Here is a 13049-nt window from a genome sequence, read left to right as displayed (position 1 = left end):
TCAACACCAACTTCTACTGGGACGACTGTCTCCCCTCCATACACCAAGTGAAAGGAGGTTGCTCTCGTTCCCTCCTTGGGTGTCGTGCAGATTGCCCATAGTACGCTCGGGAGCTCGTCCACCCAACTTCCTCCGATGTGGTCGAGTCGAGCCCGCAAGATACGAAGAATCTCGCGGTTGGCGACTTCGGCTTGCCCTTTGCTTTGAGGGTACGCCACGAAAGTAAAGGCCTGCTGGATGCCGTACTCCTCACACCACTCCTTGAGTTGTTGCCCGACGAACTGCCTTCCGTTGTCCAAGATGAGCCGACGCGGGATGCTAAACCAACAGATGATGTGCTGCTAAATGAATTTTTTGATCATCTGCTCGGTTATCCTTGCTAGCGGCTCGACCTCAACCCATTTGGAGAAGTAGTCGATCGCCACGAGCAGGAATCTCTGTTGCTAGGTGGCCATGGGAAACGACCCCAAAATGTCCATGCCCCATTGGTCGAACGTTCAAGACACTGTGGAGGCCTTCATTTCCTCTATCAGTCAGTGTGAAAGGTTATGGTATCTCTGGAAGGACAGACATGTTGCCACCATCCGTGCGGCGTCCTCTTGGAGGTTCGGCCAGAAGTACCCAGCGAATAGAATCTTTCTTGCCAATGACCTGCCGCCTGGATGTCGTCCACATGAGCCTTGGTGTACTTCTTGCAGGATGTAGTCGGCGTCTTCCGGGCCGACACATTTGAGCAGAGGTCGAGAGAAAGCTTTCTTGTAAAGTTGATCTCTGATCAGCGTGAATCTTCTCGCCCTTCTCCTTAGTAGATGGGCTTCTTCCCGATTGGTCGGCTTAGCTCCCGACCTCAAAAATTCTACGAACGTCGTCCTCCAATAGTCCGGGAACGTAAGCTCCTCCATCTGATCGATGTGCGCCACTAAGGTCACCTGCTTGATCGGCTGTTGAATGACAACCGGCGATATTGAGCTAGCCAGCTTGGCCAGTTCGTCCACTGCCTAATTTTCCACACGGGGGATCTTCTGTATAACAACTTCTCGGAAGTTGCCCTTCATCTTTTCGAAGGCCTCGGCGTAGAGTCTGAGCCAAACATTGCTGATCTCAAACATTCCGCTCAGCTGCTGGGCTGCCAACTGGGAGTCTGAGTGAATAAGGACTCTGACAACTCCCACGTGTTGAGCAGCCTGTAGGCCAGCTATGAGTGCCTCGTATTCTGCTTCGTTGTTGGTTGCCCGATAATCCAGCCAAATGCCTGATGCATCCACTCTTCCTGGGGGGAGATCAACAATATACCAACCCCGCTCCCTTGCCGAGTAGATGATCCGTCCACGAATATCTTCCTAGTGGACTCGGGCTTAGGATTCTGTACTTCGGTGATGAAGTCCGCTAAGGACTACGCTTTGATGGTCGTTCGGAGCTGATATTGAATGTCGAATTCGCTGAGTTCCGTCATCCACTTGATCAGCCACCCGGACACCTCCGGATTGAGAAGCACTCTTCCCAACAGGCTATTAGTCATGACGATGATTGTATGCGCCAGAAAGTACGGGCAGAGTCTCCGCACAGTGAGTACTAATGCAAAAGATAGCTTCTCGAGACCAGTGTAGCGGGATTCGACATCCTTTAAAATATGACTTAGAAAATACACTGGTTGCTCCTCGCCATTCTGCCGCACCAACGTCGAGCCGACAGCGTGCTCGGTCGAGGATAGATAAATGCGGAGTGGCTCGCCTGCAGTTGGCTTAGCTAATATAGGCAAGGAATTCAGATAAGCTTTTAGTTCTTCAAATGCTCGGTCACACTCCTCATCCCATTGGAACTTGGTGACTCGGCATAGTATCTTGAAGAAAGGCAGGCTTCGGTCGGACGACTTGGAGATGAATTGAGACAGTGCAGTTATCCGCCCGGTGAGGCGCTGAGCTTCCTTCAAATTTCTTGGAGGCGGCATATCTTGCAACGCTTTTACCTTGCTGGGGTTCGCCTCGATGCCCCGATCGGTTACGATGTTGTAACGACCCAATTTTTCCCATTTCAAGTTCTAAAGGGCCATAAAAATATTTGGAAATGCCTTTAAAATATTCTAGAGATTTTTAGGAATTTTTAGAGTATTTTTACGTAATTTTTGGAGGTCGTTTAGTATTTTTACAAAACCAAAGAAGTTTAAGCAAAAAGTGTTGGAGAAGAGGTTCGAACCCGCGACCTCGGGTCGGACCAAACCAAGCCAAACCGGCTTGACCAGCTGGGATAAGAGATTTATGTTAATCTCAAATAGAGTTAAATAAGGTTATAGTATAGTTGAGTTATATCCGATTACTTATAAAAGGAAATAAGTTTTGGGATTTTAGAAAACCTAACTTCTTCTCTCTAAATTCTTCTTCTCCTTCTCCCTCGCGACGGCGCCTCCTCTTCCTCGGGCGAAAACCGCAGGCACACCTAGGCGATTCTGGCGGCCGGCCAAAGCTTCCCGAGGGGCTCTCTTCGACTCCTTAAGGTCGCCTTGTCAAGGGAAGCACGCGAGCACAAAGGAAGCACCGCGAGCTTGGGTTTTCTCCAAACCCTAGATATCTCTTCCACCCTTCGGTTGTAAGTCCAAGAACCGGCGGTAAGTTACTACTCACCTGCGGTAGGAGTAGCTGTCGGATTTGGTTTCCCTATCTTGCATTCTTTGCCGTAGTAAAGATTTGGTGTTGCCATGAATCTTTAATCCGAGTGGATTTTTCTGAGCATGTAGTCTAGTTGTGTATTCTGTGTAAATAACATGAATTAATTGTTGTTAAAACATGTAGTTAGATTCTCTAGGCTATGTTTTATCAAGGCCGGTTAGTATCACAGTAAGAATTTCTGCTTAGACCTTGTGATGTCACGGTAAGGAGCAAGAACAGCTCTTCTATTCCAAGCACACAATTTCAGTTTACTTGAACAATAATAGCTATCTAATTTAGGCGTGCAATTAAGGGTTGTTTGCTTATTTGCTGAACAGGATCAGTCATGTAGCATCTCAGATTTTCCATGAATTACAATAAGCTTAAGCGAATTCATATGTATACAAGCATACAATTTCAGATTCTGTTAGTATTTCTGTTTTCAGATCCATTAATGTTCGAACAAGCATGAATAGCTATATCTGTTACATCTTAGTTCTAGTTTTGGTTTTTTTGCTTTCCTACCTCCATGAACATGAACAGTCCTGTTATCCTAGCATACAGTTTAGATTTATTAGTTGTATGTTTCTTGTGTAGTTGAACAAGTATGAACAACTACTTAAAATGAGTCAGTAGTATCAGAATTTGATGGACGTTCAACGAGCATGAAATGGGTTGCATAATGAGCTTGAAGTGGTTCATATTTTTGAGTATACTGTTAGTCTTCTTGCTATAGTCTTGGCTGTGCGGTTTGATTTAAACTACGTTCCCGTTTAGTGCATGATTAATTCTGATGTTAAGTATTTAGTTTTGGGTTTCTTGAGTTTCCATGAACATGTACAGCCATTAACTTGAGCATGCACAACCTAGTATATTAGTATGTTTGGATAGATTGTTTATTGTTGTTTTAAAGGCAAGAACAACCTTGTTATAACAATTCAGAGTTAGCTTATTTTGTTTCCCTATCCAGAGTTAACAATTCAGAGTTAGCTTATTTAGTTAGAAGGGCAAACTTTATTTAAAGCATGTAGTGTTAGTTTCTTGGTTTTCCTGATCATAAACAGTCATTAAGTTTGCTTTCTATTGCTATATTTTATAGCATGATTAGTAAGATTAGATTTGCTTCTTTTGCTCTTATCACAGCATGTTTAGAAGGTCTAAGTTAGCTTTCTTTTGCTCTATTTTTCAGCATGTTTAGAAAGTTCAGATTTGCTTTTCTGTTGCTTTGTTTTATAACATGCTTAGAGAGAGTCTAGATTTGTTTTCCTTTATGTTATTTTTATATAGCATGCTTGGTTAGTTGTAATCCTATACTTGTTAGATATATATATATCTAAAGGATTCTAATAAGCTCTAATAAAGGATTATGAGAGGTATGAGTAAAGAAAAAGACCAAGGTCTAATTAAAAAGAGATAACAAGTAAATTAAAGTAAGAGGCTAGTACCCAACATCCAAGAGCTTGTCGTTAAACAAATCCAGGTGACCATTTCCGAGGTCTTGGCCCTGGTAGACCGAGGTCTGCTCTTTTAGGATTGGTGGCTCGCAACCCCAACCTATTAGGGAACGCGCATGAGATGGTACTAAGCCTGGGCCCAAGAAAAGAAAACCAAAGAAAGAAAAGAAAGAAAGAAAGAAAGAAAGAAGAAGAAAGTAAAAGATAGAAATTAAAAGAAGTAAAGAAAGAAAGAAAGAAAGAAAGAAAGAAGAAGAAAGTAAAAGACAGAAATTAAAGGATTAATTTCTAACACAATGATACAAGAAATGAAATAAGTTCCAAGCTTAGAATAAATAAGAATGGTTAGTTTCTTTAATTCTAAGTTTATATAGTTAGTTTCTTGTTATTCTGCTTGATACTGAGTATGATTTGTATCTAGTTCATTTTCTGTATACCATGAGCATATGCAGATAGTTTTAGTATTTCAGTTTCAGTACTTATGCATTTCATTTATGCATTTCGAGTTTTGTGAGATAGATTAGTACTTACTAAGCGTTTTCGCTTATAGATCTTGTTTTCTTTCCTCCTACTGCAGATAAAGGAAAAGCTAAGATATGAAGGGAGGCGATAGGGTGGTGGTGATGATGGATGTGTGTGGTGGCTGGACTATGGAGAGATCCAGAATGAGCTGGCAAATTGCCAAGACTTTTCTGTTTAGTTCTTTTAGTTCTCTTTTAAGTGTTATTATGGGTTGAGACTGTAAATAAGTTTATTCCGCATTTGTAATTAGTTTTCTTTTATTATGAGTTGGAGTAGTATAGTTGTTGCTATTGCTAGAGTAGTTTCTTTCTTCCTGTTGATTTATTACTGCGTGGTTGTGAATAAAATGTGTTCCAGCCGCCTGTGGCTGCGTATATATCTTATGTATTATGGATTTGGTCACCGGTACAGGGGAGACTCTGCCGAAATTTTTCGGTAGGAATTTCTCTGAACCGTGATAAATCTAAGTGTCGCTAAGAATAGCATAAGTGACACTAGTAAGTAGAGTAGGAGTTAGGTAACGGTCGCCCTTAGAGAGTAGTAGTAAGAAGGGTGGTCGTTACAGTTGGTATCAGAGCAAGTCCCATTCTCCAGCATCACACACACATCAGCATCATCCTTGCCGTCTCCAAGTAAGAAAGTATTTAAATTCCTTTCTTATTTCTGCTTTCCTTATTTTTACTGCAGTATAGAGTACTTTCCTTTTTAGTACTAAAGATTAAAGTAAGATAGAAGATTTAGTTTCCCTTGTCTCTATTCGTATTTATGTATGATTAGAAGGGTTAAAGTAAGATATCAAGCCTTTACCTTGCATAATTGGATGTTAAGAAAAAGAATGTTCCCGTACCGTTTGTACTGAGAACCAAGATCAGGAGAACGAAGAGCCCAGAACCCTTGGGCCTATTCTCTCTGAAATTGTTACTCAGCTTCAGAGACAAGTAGCGAGCACTGTAGCAAGTGATTGCCAATCTAATGGCCAATCAGAAGCCAGCTCCTCCCACTCCCCCAACCATTAATGTGGAAACCCCAGTGGTGACTGAAGTCTTATCGATTGCCCTGGCAGTCGCCACAGCATCTAAAAGACAAGAAGCATATTTCATCCAGTGGCTGAAGCTGAAACCAGAAAGCTTCTCAGGAACGACTGAGCCCTGGGATGCCCAGGCTTGGTTCAAGACATTTGAGAGCACAATGGAGCTTCTTGACTGACAAGAAGTCGAGAAGGTTGATACCATTAAGTGTGCCTCTTTCTGCCTATCTGGAGATGCTTGTATGTAGTGGGAGCGAGTTAAGAGTAAGTGAGCAGTCAACCAGATGAGCTGGGTTGACTTCGAGACAAGGTGACCTACCAATAGAAGAAGCGGTTAAAAGATTTAATAGGCTAGCTCACCTTTGCTTAGAGTTAGTAAGTACAGTGAAAGAACGAGTCAGACTGATGCTCCTAATGCTGAGACCAGAAATAACACCTATTGTGAGTAGTGAAACTCACCGACCATAGATTGGTGAAGAGTTGGTTAGCAAGGCATTAGTGAGCACTATCTGAACAGCATCAAGGCACAACAAACGCAACACAAGTCAGTCAAGATCGAAGACAAGACAGTGGGGAAATAGAGACCCCAGTCAAGTAATCAGAACTGAAGGACAAAGATAACAAGAAAGACCCAAGCAGGAAGATGTTCGGGTAGTTTGTGAGTATCCAGAGGTATTCCCAGAAGAGCTACTTGGACTATCTCCCAACAGAGAAGTGGAGCCAATTTCAAAAGCTCCGTACCGAATTTCTCAAGCAGAGCTAAACGAGTTACAAGAACAATTTCAGGAGCTACTTGGCAAGGGTTACATCCGCCCTAGTCATTCACTTTGGGGAGCTCTTGTGTTGTTCGTTAAGAAGAAAGACGGATCCATGCTAATGTGCATAGATTTCAGAACGCTGAGCAAAGTAGCAGTTAAGGACAAGTACCCCCTTCCCAGGATCAATGACTTATTTGATCAATGAAGAGGAACAACAGTGTTCTCGAAGATAGACCTGCGCTCTGGGTACCATCAGCTGAAGGTGAAAGAAAGAGACATACCCAGAACGGCTTTCAGGACCAGATACGGATACTACGAGTTCGTAGTCATGCCTTTTGGTGTGACTAATGCACCTGCAATTTTCATGGACTTAATGAACAGAGTGTTCAGATAATATATTGACAAATTTGTCATCGTATTCATCGACGACATTCTGGTCTATTCAAGGACCCCAGAGGAGCATGACACGCACTTGAGGATGGTACTGCAGACTCTGCAGCAAAAGCAGCTTTATGCTAAATTCTCAAAGTACGAGTTCTGGTTAAATCAGGTGGCGTTTTTAGGTCACATAATTTCTAAAGAAGGTATCCAAGTGGATCCAGCCAAAGTGGAAGCGGTCAACAACTGGAGTAGACCCAAGAACGTCAGAGAGATCAGAAGCTTCCTTGGTTTAGCTGGGTACTATAGGAAGTTCGTGGAGGACTTTTCCAGGATAGCTTCTCCACTAACAGCCCTCACCAGGAAGAACAAGAGGTTCGAATGGTCAGATAAATGTGAGCAGAGTTTCCAAGAGCTAAAGAAGAGATTGATCAGCGCTCCCATTCTGACCGTTCCACAGAGCGACAAGAGTTTCGACATCTACAGTGATGCTTCCAAGATGGGCTTAGGAGTTGTACTCATGCAAGAAGGAAAAGTCATAGCTTATGCTTCCAGACAACTCAAAGATTATGAGAAGAACTACTCTACTCGTGATCTTGAGCTGGCAGCTGTGGTTTTTGCACTGAAACTCTGGCGACATTATTTGTATGGAGTTCAGTGTAGAATCTTCACATATTATCAGAGTCTTAAGTACTTCTTCACTCAGAAGGACTTAAACATGAGACAGCGTAGGTGGCTGGAGTTGGTCAAAGATTACGACTGTGAAATTCTTTACCACCCAGGCAAAGCTAACAAAGTGGCAGATGCACTCAGCAGAAAATCTAGTGCATCACTGATGTCCTTGTCATCACTAGCCCTGCCACTGCAGAAGGAGTTGTCAGATTTTGGACTTGAAATTATCGAAGGACAGCTCTCTGCATTGACCTTAGAGTCTACATTGCCTGTGGAGATACAGAGAAAGCAAAGTGAAGATCCGGACATCCAGAAGATCAAGCAAGGGATACAGAAAGAAGACAACTCAGAGTTTAGAGTGACAGATAGCGGAATTCTTTATCAGGAGAGTCGCATTTGCGTGCCCAATGATGAGGAACTGAGAAAGAAGATCTTAGAGGAAGCTCACAGTACACCATGTTCCATGCATCCTGGTTCTTCCAAGATGTACCAAGATGTGAAACAGAGGTTTTGGTGGTCAGGACTCAAAAGAGATGTAGCTAAGTATGTCAGTACATGTTTGACATGCCAGAGAGTCAAAGCAGAACACCAGAGACCAGGAGGAGTTCTTCAGCCTCTTCCAATACCAGAATGGAAATGGGAAGATATATCCATGGACTTCATAACAGGTCTTCCAAGAACCACCAATGGATATGATATGATATGGGTAATAGTAGACCGATTGACCAAGTCTGCTCATTTCCTAGCCATCAAGGTGTCCCACTCCATAGAGCAGTTGACCCAGCTATATGTTAAAGAGGTAGTCAGACTTCATGGAGTTCCTAAATCTATCGTTTCTGATAGAGATGGGCGCTTCACCTCACACTTTTGGGAGTGCGTTCAGAATGCACTAGGCACCAAACTCAAGTTCAGCACAGCTTTCCATCCGCAGACTGATGGACAGACAGAGCGAGTGAATCAGATTTTAGAAGACATGCTCAGAGCTTGTGCGCTAGATTTCAAAGGAAGTTGGTGCAAGTATTTGTGCTTAGCCGAATTCGCTTACAACAATAGCTATCAGGCCACCATCAAGATGGCACCTTATAAGGCACTATATGGCAGGAAATGCAGATCACCCATATGCTGGCAAGAAGCAGGAGAGAGAAAAGAAATGGAAGTAGAGTTGGGTATTCAGACAGAGCTGATAGACGAGACCACTCAGGCGATCCCGAAAATCAGACAGAGAATTGAGACTGCCCAGAGCAGACAGAAGAGTTATGCTGACACGCGCCGTAGGCCATTGGAATTCCAAGTAGGAGATTCGGTTTTCCTCAAGGTCGCTCCTATGAAGGGAGTGATGAGATTTGGCAAGAAGGGCAAATTAAGTCCTCGCTACGTAGGACCTTACCTGATCATAGAGAGGATTGGGAAAGTAGCTTACAGGCTGGACTTACCACAAGACATGTCAGCAGTACACAATGTGTTTCATGTCTCTATGCTAAAGAAGTGTCTCCATGACCTGAGCCAAGTGATTCAGCCTCAGTCGGTGCAGATCCAAGAGGATCTTAGTTATGAGAGCAGACCTACACAGATAGTGGACAGAGCAATCAAGAGATTGAGAAATAAAGAAGTACCTCTAGTGAAGGTCGTCTGACAGAACCAGAAGCACGAGGAAATCACTTGGGAGCGGGAGGACAATATGAGACAGAAGTATCCAGAGCTATTCTAAGTTCGAGGACGAACTTTTTATAAGGTATGGGGGATTGTAACGACCCAATTTTTCCCATTTCAAGTTCTAAAGGGCCATAAAAATATTTGGAAATGCCTTTAAAATATTCTAGAGATTTTTAGGAATTTTTAGAGTATTTTTACGTAATTTTTGGAGGTCGTTTAGTATTTTTACAAAACCAAAGAAGTTTAAGCAAAAAGTGTTGGAGAAGAGGTTCGAACCCGCGACCTCGGGTCGGACCAAACCAAGCCAAACCGGCTTGACCAGCTGGGATAAGAGATTTATGTTAATCTCAAATAGAGTTAAATAAGGTTATAGTATAGTTGAGTTATATCCGATTACTTATAAAAGGAAATAAGTTTTGGGATTTTAGAAAACCTAACTTCTTCTCTCTAAATTCTTCTTCTCCTTCTCCCTCGCGACGGCGCCTCCTCTTCCTCGGGCGAAAACCGCAGGCACACCTAGGCGATTCTGGCGGCCGGCCAAAGCTTCCCGAGGGGCTCTCTTCGACTCCTTAAGGTCGCCTTGTCAAGGGAAGCACGCGAGCACAAAGGAAGCACCGCGAGCTTGGGTTTTCTCCAAACCCTAGATATCTCTTCCACCCTTCGGTTGTAAGTCCAAGAACCGGCGGTAAGTTACTACTCACCTGCGGTAGGAGTAGCTGTCGGATTTGGTTTCCCTATCTTGCATTCTTTGCCGTAGTAAAGATTTGGTGTTGCCATGAATCTTTAATCCGAGTGGATTTTTCTGAGCATGTAGTCTAATTGTGTATGCTGTGTAAATAACATGAATTAATTGTTGTTAAAACATGTAGTTAGATTCTCTAGGCTATGTTTTATCAAGGCCGGTTAGTATCACAGTAAGAATTTCTGCTTAGACCTTGTGATGTCACGGTAAGGAGCAAGAACAGCTCTTCTATTCCAAGCACACAATTTCAGTTTACTTGAACAATAATAGCAATCTAATTTAGGCGTGCAATTAAGGGTTGTTTGCTTATTTGCTGAACAGGATCAGTCATGTAGCATCTCAGATTTTCCATGAATTACAGTAAGCTTAAGCGAATTCATATGTATACAAGCATACAATTTCAGATTCTGTTAGTATTTCTGTTTTCAGATCCATTAATGTTCGAACAAGCATGAATAGCTATATCTGTTACATCTTAGTTCTAGTTTTGGTTTTTTTGCTTTCCTACCTCCATGAACATGAACAGTCCTGTTATCCTAGCATACAGTTTAGATTTCTTAGTTGTATGTTTCTTGTGTAGTTGAACAAGTATGAACAACTACTTAAAATGAGTAAGTAGTATCAGAATTTGATGGACGTTCAACGAGCATGAAATGGGTTGCATAATGAGCTTGAAGTGGTTCATATTTTTGAGTATACTGTTAGTCTTCTTGCTATAGTCTTGGCTGTGCGGTTTGATTTAAACTACGTTCCCGTTTAGTGCATGATTAATTCTGATGTTAAGTATTTAGTTTTGGGTTTCTTGAGTTTCCATGAACATGTACAGCCATTAACTTGAGCATGCACAACCTAGTATATTAGTATGTTTGGATAGATTGTTTATTGTTGTTTTAAAGGCAAGAACAACCTTGTTATAACAATTCAGAGTTAGCTTATTTTGTTTCCCTATCCAGAGTTAACAATTCAGAGTTAGCTTATTTAGTTAGAAGGGCAAACTTTATTTAAAGCATGTAGTGTTAGTTTCTTGGTTTTCCTGATCATAAACAGTCATTAAGTTTGCTTTCTATTGCTCTATTTTATAGCATGATTAGTAAGATTAGATTTGCTTCTTTTGCTCTTATCACAGCATGTTTAGAAGGTCTAAGTTAGCTTTCTTTTGCTCTATTTTTCAGCATGTTTAGAAAGTTCAGATTTGCTTTTCTGTTGCTTTGTTTTATAACATGCTTAGAGAGAGTCTAGATTTGTTTTCCTTTATGTTATTTTTATATAGCATGCTTGGTTAGTTGTAATCCTATACTTGTTAGATATATATATATCTAAAGGATTCTAATAAGCTCTAATAAAGGATTATGAGAGGTATGAGTAAAGAAAAAGACCAAGGTCTAATTAAAAAGAGATAACAAGTAAATTAAAGTAAGAGGCTAGTACCCAACATCCAAGAGCTTGTCGTTAAACAAATCCAGGTGACCATTTCCGAGGTCTTGGCCCTGGTAGACCGAGGTCTGCTCTTTTAGGATTGGTGGCTCGCAACCCCAACCTATTAGGGAACGCGCATGAGATGGTACTAAGCCTGGGCCCAAGAAAAGAAAACCAAAGAAAGAAAAGAAAGAAAGAAAGAAAGAAAGAAAGAAAGAAGAAGAAAGTAAAAGATAGAAATTAAAAGAAGTAAAGAAAGAAAGAAAGAAAGAAAGAAAGAAGAAGAAAGTAAAAGACAGAAATTAAAGGATTAATTTCTAACACAATGATACAAGAAATGAAATAAGTTCCAAGCTTAGAATAAATAAGAATGGTTAGTTTCTTTAATTCTAAGTTTATATAGTTAGTTTCTTGTTATTCTGCTTGATACTGAGTATGATTTGTATCTAGTTCATTTTCTGTATACCATGAGCATATGCAGATAGTTTTAGTATTTCAGTTTCAGTACTTATGCATTTCATTTATGCATTTCGAGTTTTGTGAGATAGATTAGTACTTACTAAGCGTTTTCGCTTATAGATCTTGTTTTCTTTCCTCCTACTGCAGATAAAGGAAAAGCTAAGATATGAAGGGAGGCGATAGGGTGGTGGTGATGATGGATGTGTGTGGTGGCTGGACTATGGAGAGATCCAGAATGAGCTGGCAAATTGCCAAGACTTTTCTGTTTAGTTCTTTTAGTTCTCTTTTAAGTGTTATTATGGGTTGAGACTGTAAATAAGTTTATTCCGCATTTGTAATTAGTTTTCTTTTATTATGAGTTGGAGTAGTATAGTTGTTGCTATTGCTAGAGTAGTTTCTTTCTTCCTGTTGATTTATTACTGCGTGGTTGTGAATAAAATGTGTTCCAGCCGCCTGTGGCTGCGTATATATCTTATGTATTATGGATTTGGTCACCGGTACAGGGGAGACTCTGCCGAAATTTTTCGGTAGGAATTTCTCTGAACCGTGATAAATCTAAGTGTCGCTAAGAATAGCATAAGTGACACTAGTAAGTAGAGTAGGAGTTAGGTAACGGTCGCCCTTAGAGAGTAGTAGTAAGAAGGGTGGTCGTTACAGATGTAGCCCAAGAACCGCCCGCTCTTTGCGCCAAACAGACACTTGCCTGGATTAAGCTTGATTATGTACGTCCTGAGCGTCTGGCAGGTCTCCCCTATATCTGCACAGAGATCGACTGCTCGAATGGATTTAATAAGTATATCATCTACGTATACCTCCATGTTGTATCCAATCTGCTTTCGGAACACCTTATTCATGAGCCGCTGGTAGGTAGCCCCGGCGTTCTTCAGTCCGAACGACATCATGTTATAGCAGTAGGTGTCATCCACTGTGATGAAGCTCACCTTCTCTTGATCCTTCCGGGCGAGCGGCACCTGATGATACCCCTGATATGCGTCCAACATACATATCAACTCGCACCCGGCTGTGGAGTCCACCATCTGGTCGATCCTCGGAAGTGGGTAGAAGTCTTTTGGGAAGGCCTTGTAGAGGTCCCGAAAGTCGATGTAGACTCTCCACTTATTGCCAGGCTTGGAGACCAGCACCACATTCGCGAGCCAGCTCGGGAATTAAACTTCCCGAATGTGGCCGGCTTCCAGGAGCTTTTCGACTTCAGCTCCGATGATCTGATTCTGTTCGGCACTGAAGTCCCTCTTCCTCTACATCACCGGCCGAGCGTCCGGTCGGATGTTAAGCTCATGCTGCGCGACACTCGGTGAAATGACAGGT

The sequence above is a fragment of the Zingiber officinale genome, chromosome 8A (assembly GCF_018446385.1).
Source record: "Zingiber officinale cultivar Zhangliang chromosome 8A, Zo_v1.1, whole genome shotgun sequence".
Classification (NCBI taxonomy): Eukaryota; Viridiplantae; Streptophyta; class Magnoliopsida; order Zingiberales; family Zingiberaceae; genus Zingiber; species Zingiber officinale.
Note: the sequence above shows the minus strand (reverse complement) of the source record.